Consider the following 26019-nt stretch of genomic DNA (forward strand, 5'->3'; position numbering starts at 1 on the left):
GAGAATTGGTAATCCTCCCAATATTTTGCTTCCTTGGCGGAAACACCATTGACCATAATTAACCTTGGTCGGTTGGTTGAGAATTTTCTTTTACTTAACCGTTTTATTATTTCCCCCACCGGTTCTATTTCTTCATCCGGTTCCGATTCTTCTTCCAGTTCCGATTCTTCTTCCGGTTCCGACTCTTCTTCCGGTTCCTCTTCGGGAACTTGTGAATCAGTCCACGAATCATTCCAATTTATATTTGACTCTTCATTATTATTAGGTGAGTCAATGGGACTTGTTCTAGAGCTAGACATCTATCACATAATATCAAACGCGTTAAGAGATTAATATATCACATAATATTCACATGTTAAAAATATATAGTTTCCAACAAAATTTGTTAAGCAATCATTTTTCAAGTAAACACGGTCGAAGTCCAGACTCACTAATGCATCCTAACAAACTCGATAAGACACACTAATGCAAAAATTCTGGTTCTCTAAGACCAACGCTCGGATACCAACTGAAATGTCCCGTTCTTATTGATTAAAAACGTTCCATATTAATTGATTTCGTTGCGAGGTTTTGACCTCTATATGAGACGTTTTTTAAAGACTGCATTCATTTTAAAACAAACCATAACCTTTATTTCATCAATAAAGGTTTAAAAAGCTTTAAGTAGATTATCAAATAATGATAATCTAAAATATCCTGTTTACACACGACCATTACATAATGGTTTACAATACAAATATGTTACAACAAAATAAGTTTCTTGAATGCAGTTTTTACACAATATCATACAAGCATGGACTCCAAATCTCGTCCTTATTTAAGTATGAGACAGCGGAAGCTCTTAATAATCACCTGAGAATAAACATGCTTAAAACGTCAACAAAAATGTTGGTGAGTTATAGGTTTAACCTATATATATCAAATCGTAACAATAGACCACAAGATTTCATATTTCAATACACATCCCATACATAGAGATAAAAATCATTCATATGGTGAACACCTGGTAACCGACATTAACAAGATGCATATATAAGAATATCCCCATCATTCCGGGACACCCTTTGGATATGATATAAATTTCGAAGTACTAAAGCATCCGGTACTTTGGATGGGGTTTGTTAGGCCCAATAGATCTATCTTTAGGATTTGCGTCAATTAGGGTGTCTGTTCCCTAATTCTTAGATTACCAGACTTAATAAAAAGGGGCATATTCGATTTCGATAATTCAACCATAGAATGTAGTTTCACGTACTTGTATCTATTTTGTAAATCATTTATAAAACCTGCATGTATTCTCATCCCAAAAATATTAGATTTTAAAAGTGGGACTATAACTCACTTTCACAGATTTTTACTTCGTCGGGAAGTAAGACTTGGCCACTGGTTGATTCACGAACCTATAACAATATATACATATATATCAAAGTATGTTCAAAATATATTTACAACACTTTTAATATATTTTGATGTTTTAAGTTTATTAAGTCAGCTGTCCTCATTAGTAACCTACAACTAGTTGTCCACAGTTAGATATACAGAAATAAATCGATAAATATTATCTTGAATCAATCCACGACCCAGTGTATACGTATCTCAGTATTGATCACAACTCAAACTATACATATTTTGGAATCAACCACAACCCTGTATAGCTAACTCTAACATTCACATATAGAGTGTCTATGGTTGTTCCGAAATATATATAGATGTGACGACATGATAGGTCGAAACATTGTATACGTGTCTATGGTATCTCAAGATTACATAATATACAATACAAGTTGATTAAGTTATGGTTGGAATAGATTTGTTACCAATTTTCACGTAGCTAAAATGAGAAAAATTATCCAATCTTGTTTTACCCATAACTTCTTCATTTTAAATCCATTTTGAGTGAATCAAATTGCTATGGTTTCATATTGAACTCTATTTTATGAATCTAAACAGAAAAAGTATAGGTTTATAGTCGGAAAAATAAGTTACAAGTCATTTTTGTAAAGGTAGTCATTTATGTCGAAAGAACGACGTCTAGATGACCATTTTAGAAAACATACTTCCACTTTGAGTTTAACCATAATTTTTGGATATAGTTTCATGTTCATAATAAAAATCATTTTCTCAGAATAACAACTTTTAAATCAAAGTTTATCATAGTTTTTAATTAACTAACCCAAAACAGCCCGCGGTGTTACTACGACGGCGTAAATCCGGTTTTACGGTGTTTTTCGTGTTTCCAGGTTTTAAATCATTAAGTTAGCATATCATATAGATATAGAACATGTGTTTAGTTAATTTTAAAATTCAAGTTAGAAGGATTAACTTTTGTTTGCGAACAAGTTTAGAATTAACTAAACTATGTTCTAGTGATTACGAGTTTAAACCTTCGAATAAGATAGTTTTATATATGTGAATCGAATGATGTTATGAACATCATTACTACCTCAAGTTTAGTAGGTAAACCTACTGGAAGTGACAAGAAATGATCTAGCTTCAAAGGATCTTGGATGGCTTGAAAGTTCTTGAAGTAGGATCATGACACAAAAACAAGTTCAAGTATGATTTTTACTCGAATTAAGATAGTTTATAGTTATAGAAATTGAATCAAAGTTTGAATATGAATATTACCTTGAATAAGAAAGATAACCCACTGTATATAACAAAGGTTTCTTGATCTTAGATGATTACTTGGAATGGATTAGAAAGCTTGGAAGTAAATTAGTAAACTTGAAGGGATTTTTGAAGTGTTCTTGAAGTGTTCTTCCTATGATGATTATAGCTTGATTCTTGAAGTGATTTTTAATGAAGATGATGATTAACTACTGGAAAAATACGTTCATAATAGTGTGTGTGTGTGTTGAGAGAGAATTAGAAAGAGAATTGGAAGTGAAATGGAGTGAATGATGAGTGGTAATTGGTGAGTGGTGAGTGGGGTTAAAAGGAGTTCTAGTTAGTTGACTAGCTCATGGTAGAAGTTAAAATTGATTAGTAATACATGACATAATCAAGAGTGGAATCCCATGCTAGTTCCTATTGGTATATACCCATAGTAAGTACGTTTTGAAGCTGTGTATAATACGGGTAAGAATACGACTAGAATTCTTGATGAAAGAAAAGAATGGGAAAGTAACTGTAACCATTTTCGTTAAGTATGAGTGTTTTGATATATGTCTTGAAGTCTTCCAAAAGTATTTTAATACATCTAAATACACTACATGTATATACATTTTAACTGAGTCGTTAAGTCATCGTTAGTCGTTACATGTAAGTGTTGTTTTGAAACCTTTAAGTTAACGATCTCAATTAATGTTGTTAACCCATTGTTTATTATATCTAATGAGATGTTAAATTATTATATTATCATGATATTATGATATATTAATATATCTTAATATGATATATATACATTTAAATGTCGTTACAACGATAATCGTTACATATATGTCTCGTTTCGAAATCCTTAAGTTAGTAGTCTTGTTTATATGTATATAACTCATTGTTAATATACTTATGGAGATACTTACTTATCATAATCTCATGTTATATATATATATCGTCATGTCGTTTTTACAAGTTTTAACGTTCGTGAATCGCCGGTCAACTTGGGTGGTCAATTGTCTATATGAAACATATTTCAATTAATCAAGTCTTAACAAGTTTGATTGCTTAACATGTTGGAAACATTTAATCATATAAATATCAATCTCAATTAATATATATAAACATGGAAAAGTTCGGGTCACTACAATTAGTGGACTTGCTTTGGATTTGGATTAGGATTGGGTAGCGTATCCCCAATCGCCATGCTCGGCTTTTATTTTGTGTTAGAAACTGGGGTCGAAAATTGTACTTCGTACTTAACTCGTAAAACGGGCCGATGTAGGCCCGGTGTCGTAAAACTTGTTTATTATCAAAACGTGTTAGTTTTACTTATTATAATGTGTTGTGAAAACCGTTTGGTCTAATTGTGTCGGGAAGTCGAAGATCTTTTCGCATGAAACGAACAAGTTGATCAGAACTGTCCAGGCCTCTGTGTGCGCCGCGCACAGAGGGTGGTGCGCGCCGCGCACTACATTGAGTATACAAATTTTTGTTTTTACGCCTATTTGGTTGGTTAACGGGTTGGGCTGTTACATACCAACAGCCACAAAACCTTGCTACTTTTATAACGTATTGGTTTCATTGTTCGAGTATTTTAAGCTAAATTTTTTATTTCTCTAGATTTATAACCTTATTTTTGTTGTTGTTTCTAAATTTCATATTAAATGCGAATATATGAGAGTGTAATTTAGTTTCGATAATAATCCATGGCCGCAAAATACATATTTGAAGTCACTACATTCTCTACAAAATCCAGCTAAATTTTGTGGAGAATATTTCGAAAAAATTTAGATGGCTGATTAGGCCCATTTTTGCTAGAGAACTAGAAAACGGCACTACGAGCAAGACCGCCGATAGGCTTTCCCCCGTTCGAAGCAGTTTAGATGCCGAAAATGACATTTTACTATTTTTAAAGGTGAATTTTGCACTTTTATATCTTACGATAATTAATACCTTCACATGTGAATTATTTTTCCGGTTTAAATACCACTTTTATACTATTTTTATTTAATATTATATTTACATACATCGAAAATCATGTCGGGGCTACTATCTCACCACTAGCCACAAAACCTTGATGTTTTTATAACGTCTTGGTTTCATAGTTCGAGTATTTTGATTCGATTTTTTATTTCTCTAGTTTTATAACTTTATTTTTGTTTTTGTTTCTAAATTTCATATAGAATGCGAATATATGAGATTGTAGTTTTATTTCGATAATAATTCATGGACACAAAACACATATTAGAAGGCACTACATTCTCCACAAAATCGGGCTAAATTTTGTGGAGAATTTTTTGAAATATTTTCGATGGAAGATTAGGCCCATTTTCGAAAGCGAACAAGAAAACGGCACTACGAGCAACACTTCCTTTAGGCTTTCCCCTGTTCGAAGTAGTTTAGATGCCTAAAATGACATTTTACTATTTTTAAAGGTGAATTTTGAACTTTTATATCTTACGATAATTAATACCTTCGCATGTGAATTATTGTATCTATTTAAATACCACTTTTATACTTGTTTTTATTTAATATTATATTTAGGTACATCGAGAATCATGTCAGGGCTACTATCTCACCACTAGCCACAAAAACTTGTTGTTTTTATAACGTCTAGATTTCATTGTTCGAGTATTTTGAGCCAATTTTTTATTTCTCTAGATTTATAACCTTGTTTTTGGTTTTTGTTTCAAAATTTCACTTTTAATGCAAATATATGAGAATGTAGTTTCATTTCGATAATAATTCTTAGCTGCAAAACACATATTAGAAGTCAATACATTCTTCACAAAATCGGGCTAAATTTTGTGGAGAATTTTTCGAAAAATTTTTGATGGCAGATTAGGTCCTTTTTTGCTATCGAACTAGAAAATGGCACTACGAGCAAGACCTCCGTTAGGCTATCCCCCGTTCGAAGCATGCCGAAAATGACATTTTACTATTTTTAAAGGTGAATTTTGCACTTTAATATCTTATGATAATTAATACCTTTGCATGTGAATTATTGTGCCTGTTTAAATACCACTTTTATACTATTTTTTATTTAATTTTATATTTAGATACATCGAGAATCATGTCGGGGCTACTATCTCACCACTAGCCACAAAACCTTGATGTTTTTATAACGTCTTGGTTTCATAGTTCGAGTATTTTGATTCGATATTTTATTTCTCTAGATTTATAACCTTATTTTTGTTTTTATTTCTAAATTTCATATTGAATGCGAATATATGAGATTGTAGTTTTATTTCAATAATAATTCATGGATGCAAAACACATATTAGAATGCACTACATTCTCCACAAAATCGGGCTAAATTTTGTGGAGAATTTTTCAAAAAAATTTCGATGGCAGATTAGGCCTATTTTCGCAAGCGAACTAGTAAACGGCGCTACGAGCAAGACTTCCTTTAGGCTTTCCCCTGTTCGAAGCAGTTTAGATGCCAAAAATGACATTTTACTATATTTAAAGGTGAATTTTGAACTTTTATATCTTACGATAATTAATACCTTCGCATGTGAATTATTGTTTCTGTTTAAATACCACATTTATACTAATTTTTATTTAATATTATATTTAGGTACATCTAGAATCATGTCGGGGCTACTATCTCACCACTAGCCATAAAACCTTGATGTTTTTACAACGTCTAGGTTTTATTGTTCGAGTATTTTGAGCCGATTTTTTATTTCTCTAGATTTATAACCTTATTTTGGTTTTGTTTATAAATTTCATTTTTAATGCGAATATATGAGAGTGTAGGTTCATTTCGATAATAATTCATGGCTGCAAAACACATATTAGAAGTCAATACATTCTCCACAAAATCGGGCTAAATTTTGTAGAGAATTTTTCAGAAAAATTTCGATCGCAGATTAGGTCCATTTTCGCTATCAAACTAGAAAACGGCGCTACGATCAAGACGTCCGTTAGGCTATCCCCCCATTCGAAGCATGTCGAAAATGACATTTTACTATTTTTAAAGGTGAATTTTGCACTTTTATATCTTACGATAATTAATACCTTTGCATGTGAATTATTGTGCCTATTTAAATACCACTTTTATACTTTCTTTTATTTAATTTTATATTTAGGTAGATCGAGAATCATGTCGGGGATACTATCTCAGCACTAGCCACCAAAACTTGATGTTTTTATAACGTCTTGGTTTCATTGTTCGAGTATTTTGAGCCAATTTTTTATTTCTCTAGATTTATAACCTTATTTTTCTTTTTGTTCTAAACTTCATATTGAATGCGAATATATGAGAGTGTAGCTTCATTTCGATAATAATTTATGGTCGCAAAACACATATTAGAAGTCACTACATTCTCCACAAAATCGGGCTAGAATTTGTGGAGAATTTTTCAGAAAATTTTCGATGGCCGGTGTGACAACCCGGAAATTTTTGACCAAATTTAAACTTTATCTTTAAATGATTTAATGTTTTTGACACGGTAAAAAAAGTCTGTAATGTTGAGTCACGAAAGTTTTGGAACTATATTCATGTAATCAATTATTCTTTGACTGTTCTCGAAGATTCACGAACAATATATATAACTTAATGTGTGTATATATATATATATATATATATATATATATATATATATATATATATATATATATATATATGATTTCAAGTTATTTAGTAAATGATAGTAACATTCGATTATTGATTCGATTGATATTTAGATAAGTTAATTAAAACGTTTAAGATGAACCAGTAAAACACTAATTTGCTACAGTATTTTCGAATTGCTACAGTACCCGAAAAGCTACAGTGTTTTCGAAAATCACTATTTGCGACGGAGTGATGTCCAAATGATTTCAAAACGAGTTTTCGAGCAAGCTAGAGCTGAGGAAATTATGGGCTATTGCCATGGAGGTTATGGGTAATGTTCATGGGTAATATTCGCAAGTCAAACCTAGTATTTATCATCTTCGTTACGTCTACGTACTTTCCTGCAATATTGAATCACAATATTGATACGTGAGCATTCATATCTTATCTTTTATATATCAATTGTGTATCCATGTCTAGTGCTCGAGTATATATATTTATGCATGCATGTATGCTAAATTTCGTCGTTAAACAGTTTATAATGAATCACGAATTAAATACATATATTACTGGTAAAAGGTATATGATATACATGTTTTTGGAAAGCTGGCGAAAAATCAATAACTTTTCATTTAGATATCGAATAATTTCGATGAACGGATTAAAAGATATGATCAACTTAATTATGATTGATGTTAATTGAAATTGCTTTTGAATCTACAATTAAGATTTAAACAACTTGTTTACGAGATTGATAAATTGGATTTTTGAATATTACCAACCGAGTAAATGAATCCTTATATAAAGTACGTCTCGTTTTGTTAAACAACTGTCAAAATTGACTTTTTGAAACGCCTTTGTATAACTTTTGTATGTCGATCTTGAGCATTAGGATTGTGATACACTATGACCTGACCTAGCTTGATAGACATTTATTGACCAACATATGTTCTCTAGGTTGAGATTTACGATTATTTGGTAATCATAGTTTCGGTCACATTTTGGTGAATGACTTTATATGCTGCTAAGGTGAGTTTCATTTGCTCCCTTTTTAATTGCTTTTGCAATCTATATTTTTGGGCTGAGAATACATGCACTTTATTTTAAACGCAATGGATACAAGTACATACTAAATTCTACACCGAGTTTAAACCGAAAATCCCTTAGCTTTGGTAACCAGTAACTGCCGGTTATAAGAACTGGTGGGCGCGAGTAGTAGTATATGGATCCATAGGGCTTGACATCCCCGTCTGTTCCAGGTATAGAAATCCTAGCCTGAACTATAAAACAGACGTATGCTATTTGAGTTTAGTACACGTTGGTTTGCTTGTATTGTACATGTTGGTTGGGGTACTTATTATAACGTTTAAGTTTAGTTACCAGGGTGCTCAATTTTGTAGAATATTTTGATAAACATTTCTGGATGAAACAACTGAAATCTTGTGATCCTCCTTTATATACAGATTATGTGATACACTAAAACTATGAACTCACCAACCTTTGTGTTGACACTTGTTAGCATGTTTATTCTCATGTTCCCTAGAAGTCTTCCGCTGTTTGCTTATATGTTAGACAAGCTATGTGCATGGAGTCTTACATGGCATATTTTTCAAGAAAATGTTGCATTCACCAAATCATCACCATGTATCTTATTTTGACTGCATTGTCAACGTAAGTACTATTGTAAATTATTATTTACGGTGATTGTCTATATGTAGAAATCATCAGATTTCGAAAACCTTTGATTTAAATATTCATTTATGGTGTGCCTTTTCAAAAGAATGCAATGTTTACAAAACGTATCATATAGAGGTCAAATACCTCGCAATGAAATCGATGAATGACGTATTCGTCCATATGGATTTGGAGCGATCATCACAGTTGGTATCAGAGCTTGAGGTCATAGGGACCCAGAAATTGCATTAGTGTTTTTAACTGGTAATTGTTAGGATACATTAGTGAGTCTGGACTATGACCGTATGTGTTTTTACCGAGTTTTTTTATCATTTCTTGTCAAGAATTACTTATCATTCTTAAGTCTAGACACGTCTTACTGCATTTACTGCATAGATAGTGTATCGACAAAATTCATATTTTAGCATATCTATTACTGTAAACTTTTCCTGACATCTTCCGAAAATTTCTTCGTAATTTATGGGATTTTGGTATTATATATACATATGTAAATTATGTGTTGAAGAATACTAATCTAAGTCCTATAATCTATTTCATATCAAAAATCAATACCCTGATTATACAAGATGGATCCCGTATCTAGTTCAAATTCCTTAAACTCCGACATCTATTCCGATATGGATATTCCCCTGAACTCCGAAGACAGTGTAACCGGAATGGATCAACCAATCAGCCATCACCTATTCTGGATGAATTGGGGATGAGTTCGTAGTCTACTTAATCATTGGAGATAAGAAGAAGGTGATCCCTTCCATCCACCACATTCCCCTCTTGACGAAGAACCTGAAGCACTTACCGGCGAACCTGTTCGAGACACCATTTTCTCTCTCATTTCTAGAGTATCTCGTCACGATAATATACTATCTCAAATTCTGAATCTTATTCATCCACTCGTCCGAACCAAAAATCATCCCGGTGTAATAGAAGAAGTCAACGAGCTTCGCGCTCGGGTAGTGGCTTTGGAGAATATGGTGCAAAGGTTACAAGCACCAGCAGCATCACCGGCATCATCAATACCACCGACAACAACACCAACAGTACCATTACCACCACCAACAACAACCGCACCGCAAACCTCAACTTCACAATCTGTCCCACGAGCATCAACGTCATACGCCCTATAGATACCGAGGAATATCAACAACAACAAACGATGAAGTATTGATTCATAACTTCATCGAAGAAATATTCTGCAGAGAATATGTAATTTCTAAAAGTTTTAGAGATTATATATTGTAAATTAGTAGTGGACGGATAGAAATAATAAAGTGAAACTCTGACAGGAATAGTGCGCGATTTACAAGCTAGACTTGTTATACAAGCAGCATCAACAGTACCATCAGCATCACCAGCACGTCAGTACTATCAACATCGTCAGCACTAGCAACACCTATAACATCACGATTTCCACCAGTTCCATAATCACCAACATCATCACAAATCAACAACGCATATATTGTATCAACGAGTTATGAAGTATTAACTCATTTCCTCTAAAGAAATTATATGTATATTTTATATATATATGTGAAATTTGAAAGCAAAATAAATCTTTTCGTACTAAGCTATTACGTGTGAATCTTAACTAGTAGGTACTACTCGGTTAATTCATATTACTAATATGCTATGATGTACATCCTTCGTTAACGACTTAACCATCGTTAACTACAATCTCTGTTTCAACTCAATGAATTCTATTTCATAATAAACTTAGTGTAATAATCAACTACATGTTTGATTTTACACTTTTATCTTCGATATACTCGAAACTTTCTAGAAAACATCATTTATATTATGAAGTTCATAAGAATTCCACGAGCACTAATATCATTCGCCGAGGAAATATCAATAAAAATGAATAACGAAGTATTGATTCATAATTTCATTTACGTTGAAGAGATAATCCACGAAGATTACGAAATTTCTAAAGTTTTAGAGATTATTCATTTCTAGTTCCAGCTGAAAATCAAATGAGCTTAATATGATATTAACTCATTAAATCTATATTACATTTGAAGAAAATATACATACTAATATTTTCATAAAAATTGTAATAAAATTCTCTTGTACAAAATATTATTTGTGAAACTTTTAACGGGTAGGTAATACCCAAAAGATATATAACTTCACAAATAATATGTTACATTCTTCGATTCTGATTTAACAAATCATCAACTATACTCACTACTTTCACAACGATATACATTCTTTCCTAGAAATCAAAACAACCATTCGCATTCAAATTTGATTACATATTCTGATTTTGAAAAATCCAGATCCAAGTCAAGATTTAACAGAAAACATCACTCTTAGATTCTTACATCTTTCAAAGCTATACTTTGACTTCAAAATTGTGCTAGAACATCACTTCTACCCATAAACCCAGAAAAATATTTGTATCATCCAAAATTCTAGAACATCATATGTATCTTGATAATTACAACCTTCATGCAAACCCTTCAAACTTTTAAAAACACCTCAGATTGATAACTGACGATTCGGTTATGATAACTTTAAATGCTGATGAAGCAGCAAAAAAAAGCTGTAAACAACCTTATCAGCCAAAAGTTTAATGATAAAGAATAGTGTGTTGGCAAAGCTCAGAAAAAGAGAAGGTTTGGAACTAGAAAATGATTTAGCAAACCATGAAGGAGGCTGTGGGCAAATCACAAAGACTAAACCTGCCTTCAAAGAATACAAATGATTCAGTATCTACTGAAGTCATTAACGAATACCTTGCTCCTGACTCAAAACCGTTACGAACAAATCTTCTTCATCATCCTTCGATATTAGAAATTCTAAGATATCATTATATCTTTCATTATAAATATCTTCGATATTTCTGAAGATATCTTCATAACTATTATTATCCGAAATTATTTATCTCTTCGCGCTATCTGTGTTACATCATAAAAGAAACTATTTCAGTTTCTAAATTCTGAAAATCTTGAAAAATGGATGTTTTTGAAGTAGTGTTGGGAACTGAAGCATGAGTTAGTATAATATAATGAAACTTGATCAACGTGATTATATTACAGTAAGTCATGCTGTGTTTCTAATGGAACGTGATAAAGGTTCACAGATCATACCCTCATCATGAACCATGTTACATAACTCTTTCATTCTATTTAACCTCTAAACTATCAAGAAAATATTTTCTTAATGATTCGTTTTTTTTTCGAGGTATTCTAGTAATTTGACAAGTCAGATTGTGCTATTACCGTTTCTTTCTTAGAACATTAATTATGTTCATTTCGAAATTCATACCTACGAATTCTGGACCATTATTCGCTTGATTTAAAGTCGGGAAGATAAAACAAAAGCATGAAGCTTCAAAATATCAATGGGAGTATATATAAATCACAGTAAATTGGAGAGAGTATTAACTGTGGATGTCAATGATTATGGAAAGACAGAAGCAGAGACATCGAAATATAAGGGAAGATATAAAACCCAACAACCATCCGGAAATTATAAACCGTATATATCGATGAATATAGCAATATAAAGACAAGGGAGGACTAAAAACACTATAAAACCAAGAGTATAGTAGAAGTGAATAGATTCTTCTGGCGGCAGATGGAAAAGAAGAATGACGGAGATGAAGGTTAGAAGTATATCAAGAATCAGAACTGGATGGAGCATATTGACGAATGCTTTAAAATAAGAATTGAGAGAGAAAGAATAAAAGGTATGAGCTGTGGAAAATAAGGAAACGAAGGGGGTAGATTTATAGTATAATGTCAGACAGGAAAATTGAGACAGATCATCGCATTAAATCGAAAAGAATCATAATTTCCTTAATTACCGAAGAATCAAATCTTATTACGAAGATTTTCTCCAAATCTTTTGAACTTCAGAAATCAACCCATCTACGTCAAAAGATATGACGAAACTTACTTTTTCTCATTTTACTCTTTTGTGATAACTTCATTCGTACACTTTACATAAACAAATTGTTATATCCATATTACTCAATGATGATAAAACTCTAATTTTCAACTCGTATGAGTCATGAAAACATACTTATTGTCATCCATGACCATCCCAACCAAATTTCGAGACGAAATTTCTTTAACAGGTAGGTACTGTGACAACCCGGAAATTTTTGACCAAATTTAAACTTTATCTTTAAATGATTTAATTTTTTCGACACGGTAAGCAAAGTCTGTAATGTTGAGTCACGAAAGTTTTGGAACTATATTCATGTAATCAATTATTCTTTGACTGTTCTTGAAGATTCACGAACAATATATATAACTTAATGTGTGTGTATATATATATATATATATATATATATATATATATATATATATATATATATATATATATATATATATATATATATATATATGATTTTAAGTTATTTAGTAAATGATAGTAACATTCAATTATTGAATCGATTGATATTTAGATAAGTTAACTAAAACGTTTAAGATGAACCAGTAAAACACTAATTTGCTACAGTATTTTCGAATTGCTACAGTACCCAAAAAGCTACAGTGTTTTCGAAAATCACTATTTGCTACAGTAAAAACTTTGCTACAGTGAAACACTATTTCAAAATGAAAATGTATATATGTATATGTATATACTACGGGACGATGATTTATAGAAGTAAATGACTAAAACACTCGAAAGTTTAAGATACACTTTGAGTGATATAGTTTATTGATAATTTAAGACTATATTTTAACAAAGGTACGTGTCACGAAACGTAAAATGCAAGTTTTCTTAGTGTACGAAAGGACGTTCGAAAAACCGGAACCGGGACATAAGTCGCGTGATGACGTACGACTTATCGGAACAAAAATTTCAAGTCAACTATGCACGTGAATTTAATATAATATATAATTAATTATATAAATTATATATTATAAATATAATTAATAAATATGTCGACAAGCGTAGGACAAAAACATTTGTGAGCTGTCATACCTTCCCGTGCGATCGCATGGGAAATGGCTTGGGAAGCCATGCGATCGCATGGCACCCTTTTACTGGCCACATCTATAAATTCGCGATTTCTGTTTCTGATTCATTCATATATCTATCTCTCGACTCAATATATATATATATATATATATATATATATATATATATATATATATATATATATATATATATATATATATTATTATTATTATTATTAATATTAAGATTATTATTATTAATCTTATTATTAATAGTATTAGTATTATTATTTTTAAGATACAAAAATAATAATATACATAAAATATTACGACGGAGTGATGTCCAAATGATTTCAAAACGAGTTTTCGAGCAAGCTAGAGCTAAGGAAATTATGGGCTATTGCCATGGAGGTTATGGGTAATGTTCATGGGTAATATTTGCTAGTCAAACCTAGTGTTTATCATCTCCGTTACGTCTACGTACTTTCTTGCAATATTTAATCACAATATTGATACGTGAGCATTCATATCTTATCTTTTATATATTAATTGTGTATCCATGTCTAGTGCTCGAGTATATATATTTATGCATGCATGTATGCTAAATTTCGTCGTTAAACAGTTTATAATGAATCACGAATTAAATACATATATTACTGGTAAAAGGTATATGATATACATGTTTTTGAAAAGCTGGCGAAAAATCAATAACTTTTCATTTAGATATCGAATAATTTCGATGAACGGATTAAAAGATATGATCAATTGAATTATGATTGACGTTAATTGAAATTGCTTTTGAATCTGCAATTAAGATTTAAATAACTTGTTTACGAGATTGATAAATTGGATTTTTGAATATTACCAACCGAGTAAATGAATCCTTATATAAGGTATGTCTTGTTTTGTTAAACAACTGTCAAAATTGACTTTTTGAAACGCCTTTGGATAACTTTTGTATGTCGATCATTAGGATTGTGATACACTATGACCTGACCTAGCTTGATAGACATTTATTGACCAACATATGTTCTCTAGGTCGAGATTTACGGTTATTTGGTAATCAAAGTTTCGGTCACATTTTGGTGAACGACTTTATATGCTGCTAAGGTGAGTTTCATTTGCTCCCTTTTTAAATGCTTTTGCAATCTATATTTTTGGGCTGAGAATACATGCACTTTATTTTAAACGTAATGGATACAAGTACATACTAAATTCTACACCGAGTTTAAACCGAAAATCCCTTAGCTTTAGTAACTAGTAACTGCCGGTTATAAGAACTGGTGGGCGCGAGTAGTAGTATATGGATCCATAGGGCTTGACATCCTCGTCTGTTCCAGGTATAGAAACCCTAGCCTGAACTATAAAACAGACGTATGCTATTTGAGTTTAGTACACGTTGGATTGCGTGTATTGTACATGTTGGTTGCATGTATGTTAGAACAGGGGTACTTATTATAACGTTTAAGTTTAGTTACCAGGGTGCTCAATTTTGTAGAATATTTTGATAAACGTTTCTGGATGAAACAACTAAAATCTTGTGATCCACCTTTATATACAGATTATGCGATACACTAAAACTATGAACTCACCAACCTTTATGTTGACACTTGTTAGCATGTTTATTCTCAGGCTCCCTAGAAGTCTTCCGCTATTTGTGAAAGGACCCGTTCATATACATTATAAACGATTCACAATAGTTGATTACATTGCAAGGTATTTGACCTCTATATGATACATTTTACAAACATTGCATTCGTTTTTAAAAGACAAACTTTCTTTACATCGAAAATTGACAGGCATGCATACCATTTCATAATATCCACTATCCAACTATAAATTGATTTAATAATAATCTTTGATGAATTCAATGACTCGAATGCAACGTTCTTCGAAATATGCTTTGAAAGACTCCAAGTAATATCTTTAAAATGAGCAAATGCACAGCGGAAGATTTCTTTAACACCTGAGAATAAACACGCTTTAAAGTGTCAACCAAAAGGTTGGTGAGTTCATTAGTTTATCATAATCATTTATTTCCATCATTTTAATAGACCACAAGAATTTCATTTCCAGTTCTCATAAATATACGTCCCATGCATAGAGACAAAAATAATCATTCATATGGTGAACACCTGGTAACCGACATTAACTAGATACATATAAGAATATCCCCTATGATTCCAGGATCCTCCTTCGGACATGATATAAATTTCGAAGTACTAAAGCATCCGGTACTTTGGATGGGGTTTGTTAGGCCCAATAGATCTATCTTTAGGATTCGCGTCAATTAGGGTGTCTGTTCCCTAATTCTTAGATTACCAGACTTTAATAAAAAGGGGCATATTCGATTTCGATAATTCAACCATAGAATGTAGTTTCAATTACTTGTGTCTATTTCGTCAAACATTTATAAAAGCGCATGTATTCTCAGTCCCAAAAATATAAAGGGTAAAAAGGCAAATGAAACTCACCATACTGTATTTCGTAGTAAAAATACATATAACGTCATTGAACAAATGCAAGGTTGGCCTCGGTTTCACGAACCTAAATTAATTATATATAATTATGTGTTGGTCAATATTTGTCTAACAAATTAGGTCAAGTCATAGTGTACCACAATCCTAATGCTCGAGACTAATATGCAAAAGTCAACAAAAGTAAATTTGACTCAAAATAATTTCCAAAAATCTATACATGATTAATATATAGTTTAAATATCGTCGTTTTATATTTTTAAAAGATTTATTAGAGTAAATATAAATAATATAATTTATTTATTAATAAATAAAATTTTATATTAAATTTATATAATAAAATATACTTTTATATATATTAAGTAATAAAATTTATAGGGTTCATTTAATATCATAAAGATAATATGATAGGTATTATTAAAGTAAGTTATTACACGTAGTAAAATATGTCTGTATCACATATTTATTTGATAAAATAATATCTATAATGATAGTAAGTAAAAGTTGTATTATTTTGTAATAATAATTATTATTATAAAAATATCAATATTTATAATTACTAAGATGACATTATGATAAAACGATAATTCTAACTTTAATATTTACGATAATTTTTAATATTATCTTTAAAATAATAATTCTATTTAAAATAATAATAATAATGATATTTTATAGTAACAATGGCATTTCTATTAAGATGATAATTTTTGTTAAAATGATAGTTTTAATACTAACGATACTTTTAATAATAATAGTAATGATAAAAATAATAAGAACGATAATTTTATCTAAATCAATATCTTATAATTTTTTAATTTCATCATGATACTCTTACTCATTATTTCCTAATCGTTTCATTTAATAGCTTTGAATCGTCTTTTATATCGTGTTCATAATAATGATAATAATAGTAATCAAAATAATTAGGTGTTACAAATATTTATTTTAATTGCACTAATATTAATAATGATAGTTACTATAACATTATTAACGATAATACTAATAATTATCTTGATGATAATATAGTAATAATAATAACAACAATAACAATAACCATTTTTAAATAATGATATATATATATATATATATATTAATAATGATAATAATAATAATAATACTAATAATAATAATAATAATAATAATAATAATAATAATAATAATAATAATAATAATAATAATAATAATGATAATAATTGGATATTAATAATGATAATAATAATAATAATACTAATAATAATAATAATAATAATAATAATAATAATAATAATAATAATAATAATAATAATAATAATAATAATAATAATAATAATAATAATAATTGGATAATAATAATAATACTAATTATAACTTTAACGATAATAACGATAAAAAAAATAACAATTTTTAATGATAAATCCCTTTTATTGATAAAGATAATAATAATGATAATAATAAGATAAAACTAGAACGATGATAAAAACGACGATAATAATAATCATTTTTAATAAAAATAGCGAAAATTCAATTGATTATAACTTCTAATCCGTTCATCGAAACCATTCGATATCTAAAGGAAAAGTTCTTAATTTTTCGCTAGCTTTCCAAGGACATGCATATCTTATACCTTATCTCAACCATAAGTGTAACTAATTCAATATTCAACCTAACCTGTCTAAGGGCAATATCAAAAGTACAAGCATGCATAATCCTAAATACTCAAGCACTAGTCAGGGATACACTATTAGTATGTAAAAGTTAAATTATGAGTACTCACATATCAATATTGAGATTCAGTATTGCAGGAAAGGTACGTAGACGCAACGGAAATGATAAACACTATATTGACCTCACGAGCATACCCATGAACCATACTCAATCACCTCCATAGCTATAACCCATAATTTCCTTAATCCTATCCTACTCGAAAAACAATTTCGAAATCACTCGGACAGCACTCCGTCGTAATATTTTATGTATACTAATAATATCTTGAAATAATACGGAGTAAATATATATATGTAAATCGATTGAGAGAGTTTAGAGAAAAATATTTTCAAGTTTCTATGAAATAATGAAACCTATTGAATTCTATTTATAATAGATTTTTGAATTATTAAAGTGAATTATTAAAGTATGAATTATTAAAGTGAATTATTAAAGTGAATTATTAAAGTGAATTCTTAAAGTATGAATTATTAAAGTGAATTATTAATATATGAATTATTAAAGTGAATTATTAAAGTTAAAGTAAAGTAAAAATAAAGTAAAGGTAAAATTTAAGTATAGTAAAAGTATAAAACTATGTACGTATAATACGCGTATAAATATATATAATATTAATTTAAATCGTTATATATATTTAATAAAATAAAATATAAATATCGTTATCTTTATTATACTAGTTAAGTAATGAGTTGTCAAAAGTGGTTCTAGATATTTATAAAAGTTATATACGTTTTAATAATAAAGTTCTTTTTAAACTGAAAACGTTTTTGTACGTTTGAAACTAAATAGATCAATCGAGTCTTTATGAGATTCAATCTTCCACTATCCTTTGTCTAGTTCTCAATGATTGACAATTTGTTCTTATTTATAAATCACTTTACCATTTTCCGAATATTGTTAAAATGGAAAGATTTCTCAAATCAACGTGGGCCTTTCAACAGAGACTTGTAATCATAATTCAATATATCTGATAATTCAATCATTTGATCTTATCTTCTAATTCAATTGATAAACATTTTGAAACAGATACAATCATATAAAGTATTTAATCTAATATTTTGTTTACGTTTCAAGTTATAATATATATACACATATACATATATAATCATATTCGTTTAACGGTTCGTGAATCGTTAGAACTTGGTCGAGGTTGAATGAATGTATGAACATAGTTTAAAATTCTTGCAATTTAACTTAACAAATATTGCTTATCGTGTCGGAAACATATAAAGATTAAAGTTTAAATTTGGTTGAAAATTTCCGGGTTGTCACAGTACCTACCCGTTAAAGAAATTTCGTCCCGAAATTTGAGTGGAAAGGTCGTGAATGATAATAAGTATATTTTCATGATGCATACGGGCTAAAAATTAGAGATTTATCATTAGCGAATAATTTGGATAAACAATCCATTTATATGAAGAGTATGAATGAAGCTAACATAGAAGAGTGAAATGAGTAAGTGTAGATTCATCTTATCATTTGACATAGATATGATTGATTCCCAGATTTCAAGGGATTTGAAGAAAATCTTCTTAATAAGATTTGACTCTCCGGTAATCAAGGGAATTAGGAGCCGCTTTAAATGCGATTGTCCATTTTAATTGTTCTGTCGGAGATTTTCTTATAAATTCACCTCCTTCATTTCCTTACAACTCACACCTTCTATTGATGCATTTTATTCAAGTCCCTAGACATCTACCCACGTCCATTGCAGGTACAACAGTTTACAGGCCACCATGATTGCTCGTTACTATCCTATCCATGTTTGTATGTGGTTACAGGAACTGCAGGAACGAGATTTAGATGTTTGACTATGTTAGACTTAGTCAGACGTATAAGTGAAGCCTCAATAGTACGGCTGACAGGCTCATACGTACGGTTGATGCTGAGCTAAGTCACAATTACAACCTAAATGAGAAGACACGAGTGAGTGATCACCCGTACGGCTGATGAAGCCAACTCGTACGTGTGATGAATGAATCGTATGGGTGAGTCAACAGCAGGGGTATATAAAGTCTTATGTTCTTCATTTTAGGTTAAGCCTCTCATTTGTTACACACACTCAGATCTAGTGAGCTCCTTCGATTCTCTCTCAGTCCAAATCATCCAGGTGGTGAATAATAGCTCTAGGTGTTGATCTAATCACACTTGATTTAGTTTTGGTTTGACTAAATTAATCAAAAAAAACTTAACCTATTCACTAGAGGGTTTGATTCACTTATTCCGCCATTGTGTAAGTTAAATCTGTTAATTTCTAAGTTCCTAGTCATGTTTCATCACCTTCTATTCTTTCCCCTTCACCTCATATTTTAAAGTATTCATCAATATGCTCCATCCAGTTCTGATTCTCGATATACTTCTAACTTTCATATCGGTCATTCTTCCTTTTCATCTACCGCCGGAAGAATCTATTTACTTCTACTATACTCTTTGGTTTATAGTGTTTCTAGTTCTCCCGTGTCTTTATATTGCTATATGCATCGATATATATGGTTTATAATTTCTGGTTTGTCGTTGGGATTTATATGTTCCCTTATATTTCAAAGTCTCTGCTTCTGTCTTCTATAATCATTATCATTCACAGTTAATGCTCTCTTTTATTTGCTGCAATTTATACCCCAATTTCTATTTCAGAGTTTTGTCCTTTCGTTTCTTCTTCTTGCGATTAAACACCGCTTGTAATGGTTCAAAATTCGCAGATATGAATTTCGGAATGAATATTGTTAATGTTCTAGGAAGGAAATTGTGATGGCACGATCTTGACTTGTCAAATTACCAGAATACCTTGGAAAAGGCCGAATCATCAAGAAATTTTTTCTTGATATTTTAGAGGTTAAATAGAATACAAGAGTCGTATAACATGGCACATGATGATGTTATGATCTGTGAATCATCACATTTCATTTAGAAACTCAGCTTGACTTACTGTAATATAATCACGTTGATCAAGTGTCATTATATTATATTAACTCATGCTTCAGCTCCCAACACTTCTTCTAAAATATTCCTATTTTAAACTCGAATGTTTCAGAATTTAGAAACTAAAATAGTTTCTTTTATGATGTAATACAGATAGCGCGAAGAGGTAAATAATTTCAGATAAGAATAATTATGAAAATATCTTCAGAAATATGGAGGATATTTATAATGAAAGATACGATGATATCTTAGAATTTCTAATATCAGAGGTTGATGAAGGATATTGTCCGTAGGAGTTTAGAGTCAGAAGCAAGGTATTCGTTAATGACTTCAGCAGATACTGAATCATTTGGATTCTTTGAAGTCGGGTTCAGTCTTTGTGATTTGTCCACAGCCTCATTCATACTTTGCTCAATCCTGTTTCCAGTTCCAAAACTTCTTTTTTTCTGCGCTTTGCCAGCACACTTCATCATTATCATCCAGCTTTTACCGTTTAAAGTCGTTTATAGTTTTTGCTGCTTCATCAGCATTTTTTTTTTCATTTTCGGAGAACCAATTCGTAGTTCGGAGTTTTTTTCAGAAACTTCACATTCAAATTAAGTCCAGAAGATAGACGTTATATATACACATATAACTGTTGGCGTAGACATCCTGCGAGATTTCAAAATACTGATTGCTAATACCCAATGATTCGTATGGCAATTCTCATTACAAGATGCAAATGAGTAAATGATGGAGTTTCAATGAATAATTATAATGACTTTTTGGAGAGGCTAAAGTCAAAGGGTAATGAAGTTGTTGGTACATCTGCTAATAATGTGGTGAAATGTAAAAGGTTCCCTGGTAACGATGGTGTATATCTCAAGGATATAATAAGGTTAGTCTGACTGAAAAGTCGAAGTTGACTTGCTGGAGCTGTGATAAAACTGGCTACTTTGAATAGGAGTCGCAAAGTTATTTTTGCTAATAAATGCCAAAGAATCTGAAGCGGATACGTTATTTAAACTTTTAATTTGGTTTCAAGATTTTTTCGGGTACATAACTGTGGGTAACATGTGGTTGGATCATCATCTCGATTGCTCATCATTCGAAGTGTCTTCAGAAATTTTCGAAGGGTTTGAACACAGATTGTAATCGTTAACATACATTTGATGTTCTAACACAGTTTTGAAGTTAAAATATAGCTTGTGAAAGATGTAAGGATCTAAGAGTGATGATTTTGGTCATATCTCAAGTTGAATTTTGAGATTTCAAAATCAGAATATGTAATTAAATTTTGAATGAGTATGGTTGTTTTGATTTCTATAAAAGAATGTATATTGTTGTGAAAGTAGGGAGTATAATGGATGATTTGCTGAATCAGATTCGAAGAATGTAACATATTAATTGTGAATTTATATATCTCTCGGGTATTACCTACCCGTTAAAAAAATTTCACAATTAATATTTTGTACAAAAGAATTTTATTACAGTCTTTATGAAAATATATATATATATATATATATATATATATATATATATGTATATTTTCTTCAGATGTAACATAGATTTAATGAGTTAATGTTAAATTAAACTCATTTGATTTACGGTTGAAACTAGAATTGAATAATCCCTAAAGGCTTTAAAAAGTACATAACTTTTACGCAGTATTTCTTTAATGACATTGAAATTATGAATCAATACTTCATTATTTGTTGATGTATGATGTTCGGTTCGTGGAATTCTTGTGAATTTCGCAAAGTACGAATGATGTTATCTGAAAAGTTTCGGGTACATCGATGATGAAAGTGTAAAATCAAATATATACTTGATTTATTATGAATTGGAATTTGTTAAATTGCGACAGAGATTGTAGTTAATGCTGGTTAAGTTGCGGCCGAAGGACGTACATTATTGCATATTTGTAATATGAATTAACCGAGTAGTTAAGATTCACACACAATAGCTTAGCACGAAAAGATTTATTTCAAAATATATATATATATATATATATATATATATATATATATATATATATATATATATATATATATATATATATATATATATATATATATATATATATATATATATATATATATATATATATATAATATACATATAATTTCTTCAGAAGGAATGAGTTAATTCTTCATAACTCGTTGATACAATATACACGTTATTGATTCGTAATGATGTCCACAGTGATTCTTGAACTGACGGAGTTTGTGATGTTATCGTTGTTGTTGATTCAGATGTTGACTGTACTGACGATGCTGGTAACGCTGACGGTACTGTTGATGCTGTTGGTAAAGCAAGTTTAGCTTGTTAATCACACACCATTTTTGTCAGAGTTTCTACTCTTCCTTCTATCATTTTGGTTCGCTTAACTGATTTATGGTTAGGGCTAGATTAGATAATCTCTAAGACTTTAGAGATTACATAATCGCCGCGGAATGTTTCTCCAATGAAGTTATGAATTAATACTTCGTCAGTTATTGTTGTTGGTACTCCTTGGTATCTATGGTGCGTATGACGTTGATGCTCGTGGGACAGATTGTGAAGTTGAGGTTTACGACGCGGTTGTGGTTGGAGGTGGTAATGGTACTGTTGGTGTTGATGATGGTGGTACTGGTTATGCTGCTGATGCTGCTGCTGGTATTTGTAATCTCTGCACCATATTCTCCAAAGCCACTACCCGAGCGCGAAGCTCGTTGAATTCTTCTATTACACCGGGGTGATTGTCGGTTCGGACGAGCGGATAAATAAAATCTAAAATTTGATGTAATATATAATCGTGACGAGATACTCTGGAAATGAGCGAGAAAATGGTGTTTCGGACAGGTTCGCTGGTAAGTGCTTCAGGTTCTTCGTCAAGAGGGCAATGTGGTGGATGGAAGGGATCACCTTCTTCTTGTCTCCAATGATTGAGGAGGCTACGAACCCATCCCCAATTCATCCAGAATAGGTGATGACTGATTGGTTGATCTATTCCGGTCACACTGCTTTCGGAGCTTGAATGGGATTCCATTTCAGAATCTGAGTGACTTGAACTGATGACGAATTCCATTTCGTACGATTGGATAAAGGATTTTTATATATAGATCAAAAGATTTCGTAGATTATGGAGGACTTTACGGGATATGTCAGGCAAAGTTTAAAGTAACAGATACGATAAGATATGATTTAGCAGATATGCTAAGATATAAATTTTTGTCTATACACTATTCATGCAATCAATGCAGCAAGACGTGTCTTAGACTAAAAATGATAAGCAGGTAATTTCCTGAGGATGATAAGTAGTTAATTTTTGACACAAAATGATAAGCAAAACTTTTGACATGCAGACACGGTCGAAGTCCAGACTCACTAATGCATCCTATCGACTTATCAGTTAGACACACTAATGCAGACCTGGTTCACTAAGACCACCGCTCTGATACCAACTGAAAGGACCCGTTCATATACATTATAAACGATTCACAATAGTTGATTACATTGCAAGGTATTTGACCTCTATATGATACATTTTACAAACATTGCATTCGTTTTTAAAAGACAAACTTTCTTTACATCGAAAATTGACAGGCATGCATACCATTTCATAATATCCACTATCCAACTATAAATTGATTTAATAATAATCTTTGATGAATTCAATGACTCGAATGCAACGTTCTTCGAAATATGCTTTGAAAGACTCCAAGTAATATCTTTAAAATGAGCAAATGCACAGCGGAATATTTCTTTAACACCTGAGAATAAACACGCTTTAAAGTGTCAACCAAAAGGTTGGTGAGTTCATTAGTTTATCATAATCATTTATTTCCATCATTTTAATAGACCACAAGAATTTCATTTCCAGTTCTCATAAATATACGTCCCATGCATAGAGACAAAAATAATCATTCATATGGTGAACACCTGGTAACCGACATTAACTAGATACATATAAGAATATCCCCTATGATTCCGGGATCCTCCTTCGGACATGATATAAATTTCGAAGTACTAAAGCATCCGGTACTTTGGATGGGGTTTGTTAGGCCCAATAGATCTATCTTTAGGATTCGCGTCAATTAGGGTGTCTGTTCCCTAATTCTTAGATTACCAGACTTTAATAAAAAGGGGCATATTCGATTTCGATAATTCAACCATAGAATGTAGTTTCAATTACTTGTGTCTATTTCGTCAAACATTTATAAAAGCGCATGTATTCTCAGTCCCAAAAATATAAAGGGTAAAAAGGCAAATGAAACTCACCATACTGTATTTCGTAGTAAAAATACATATAACGTCATTGAACAAATGCAAGGTTGGCCTCGGATTGACGAACCTAAATTAATTATATATAATTATGTGTTAATCAATATTTGTCTAACAAATTAGGTCAAGTCATAGTGTACCACAATCCTAATGCTCGAGACTAATATGCAAAAGTCAACAAAAGTAAATTTGACTCAAAATAATTTCCAAAAATCTATACATGATTAATATATAGTTTAAATATCGTCGTTTTATATTTTTAAAAGATTTATTAGAGTAAATATAAATAATATAATTTATTTATTAATAAATAAAATTTTATATTAAATTTATATAATAAAATATACTTTTATATATATTAAGTAATAAAATTTATAGGGTTCATTTAATATCATAAAGATAATATGATAGGTATTATTAAAGTAAGTTATTACACGTAGTAAAATATGTCTGTATCACATATTTATTTGATAAAATAATATCTATAATGATAGTAAGTAAAAGTTGTATTATTTTGTAATAATAATTATTATTATAAAAATATCAATATTTATAATTACTAAGATGACATTATGATAAAACGATAATTCTAACTTTAATATTTACGATAATTTTTAATATTATCTTTAAAATAATAATTCTATTTAAAATAATAATAATAATGATATTTTATAGTAACAATGGCATTTCTATTAAGATGATAATTTTTGTTAAAATGATAGTTTTAATACTAACGATACTTTTAATAATAATAGTAATGATAAAAATAATAAGAACGATAATTTTATCTAAATCAATATCTTATAATATTTTAATTTCATCATGATACTCTTACTCATTATTTCCTAATCGTTTCATTTAATAGCTTTGAATCGTCTTTTATATCGTGTTCATAATAATGATA

This window comes from Rutidosis leptorrhynchoides, chromosome 1, assembly GCF_046630445.1.
Source record: "Rutidosis leptorrhynchoides isolate AG116_Rl617_1_P2 chromosome 1, CSIRO_AGI_Rlap_v1, whole genome shotgun sequence".
Lineage (NCBI taxonomy): Eukaryota > Viridiplantae > Streptophyta > Magnoliopsida > Asterales > Asteraceae > Rutidosis > Rutidosis leptorrhynchoides.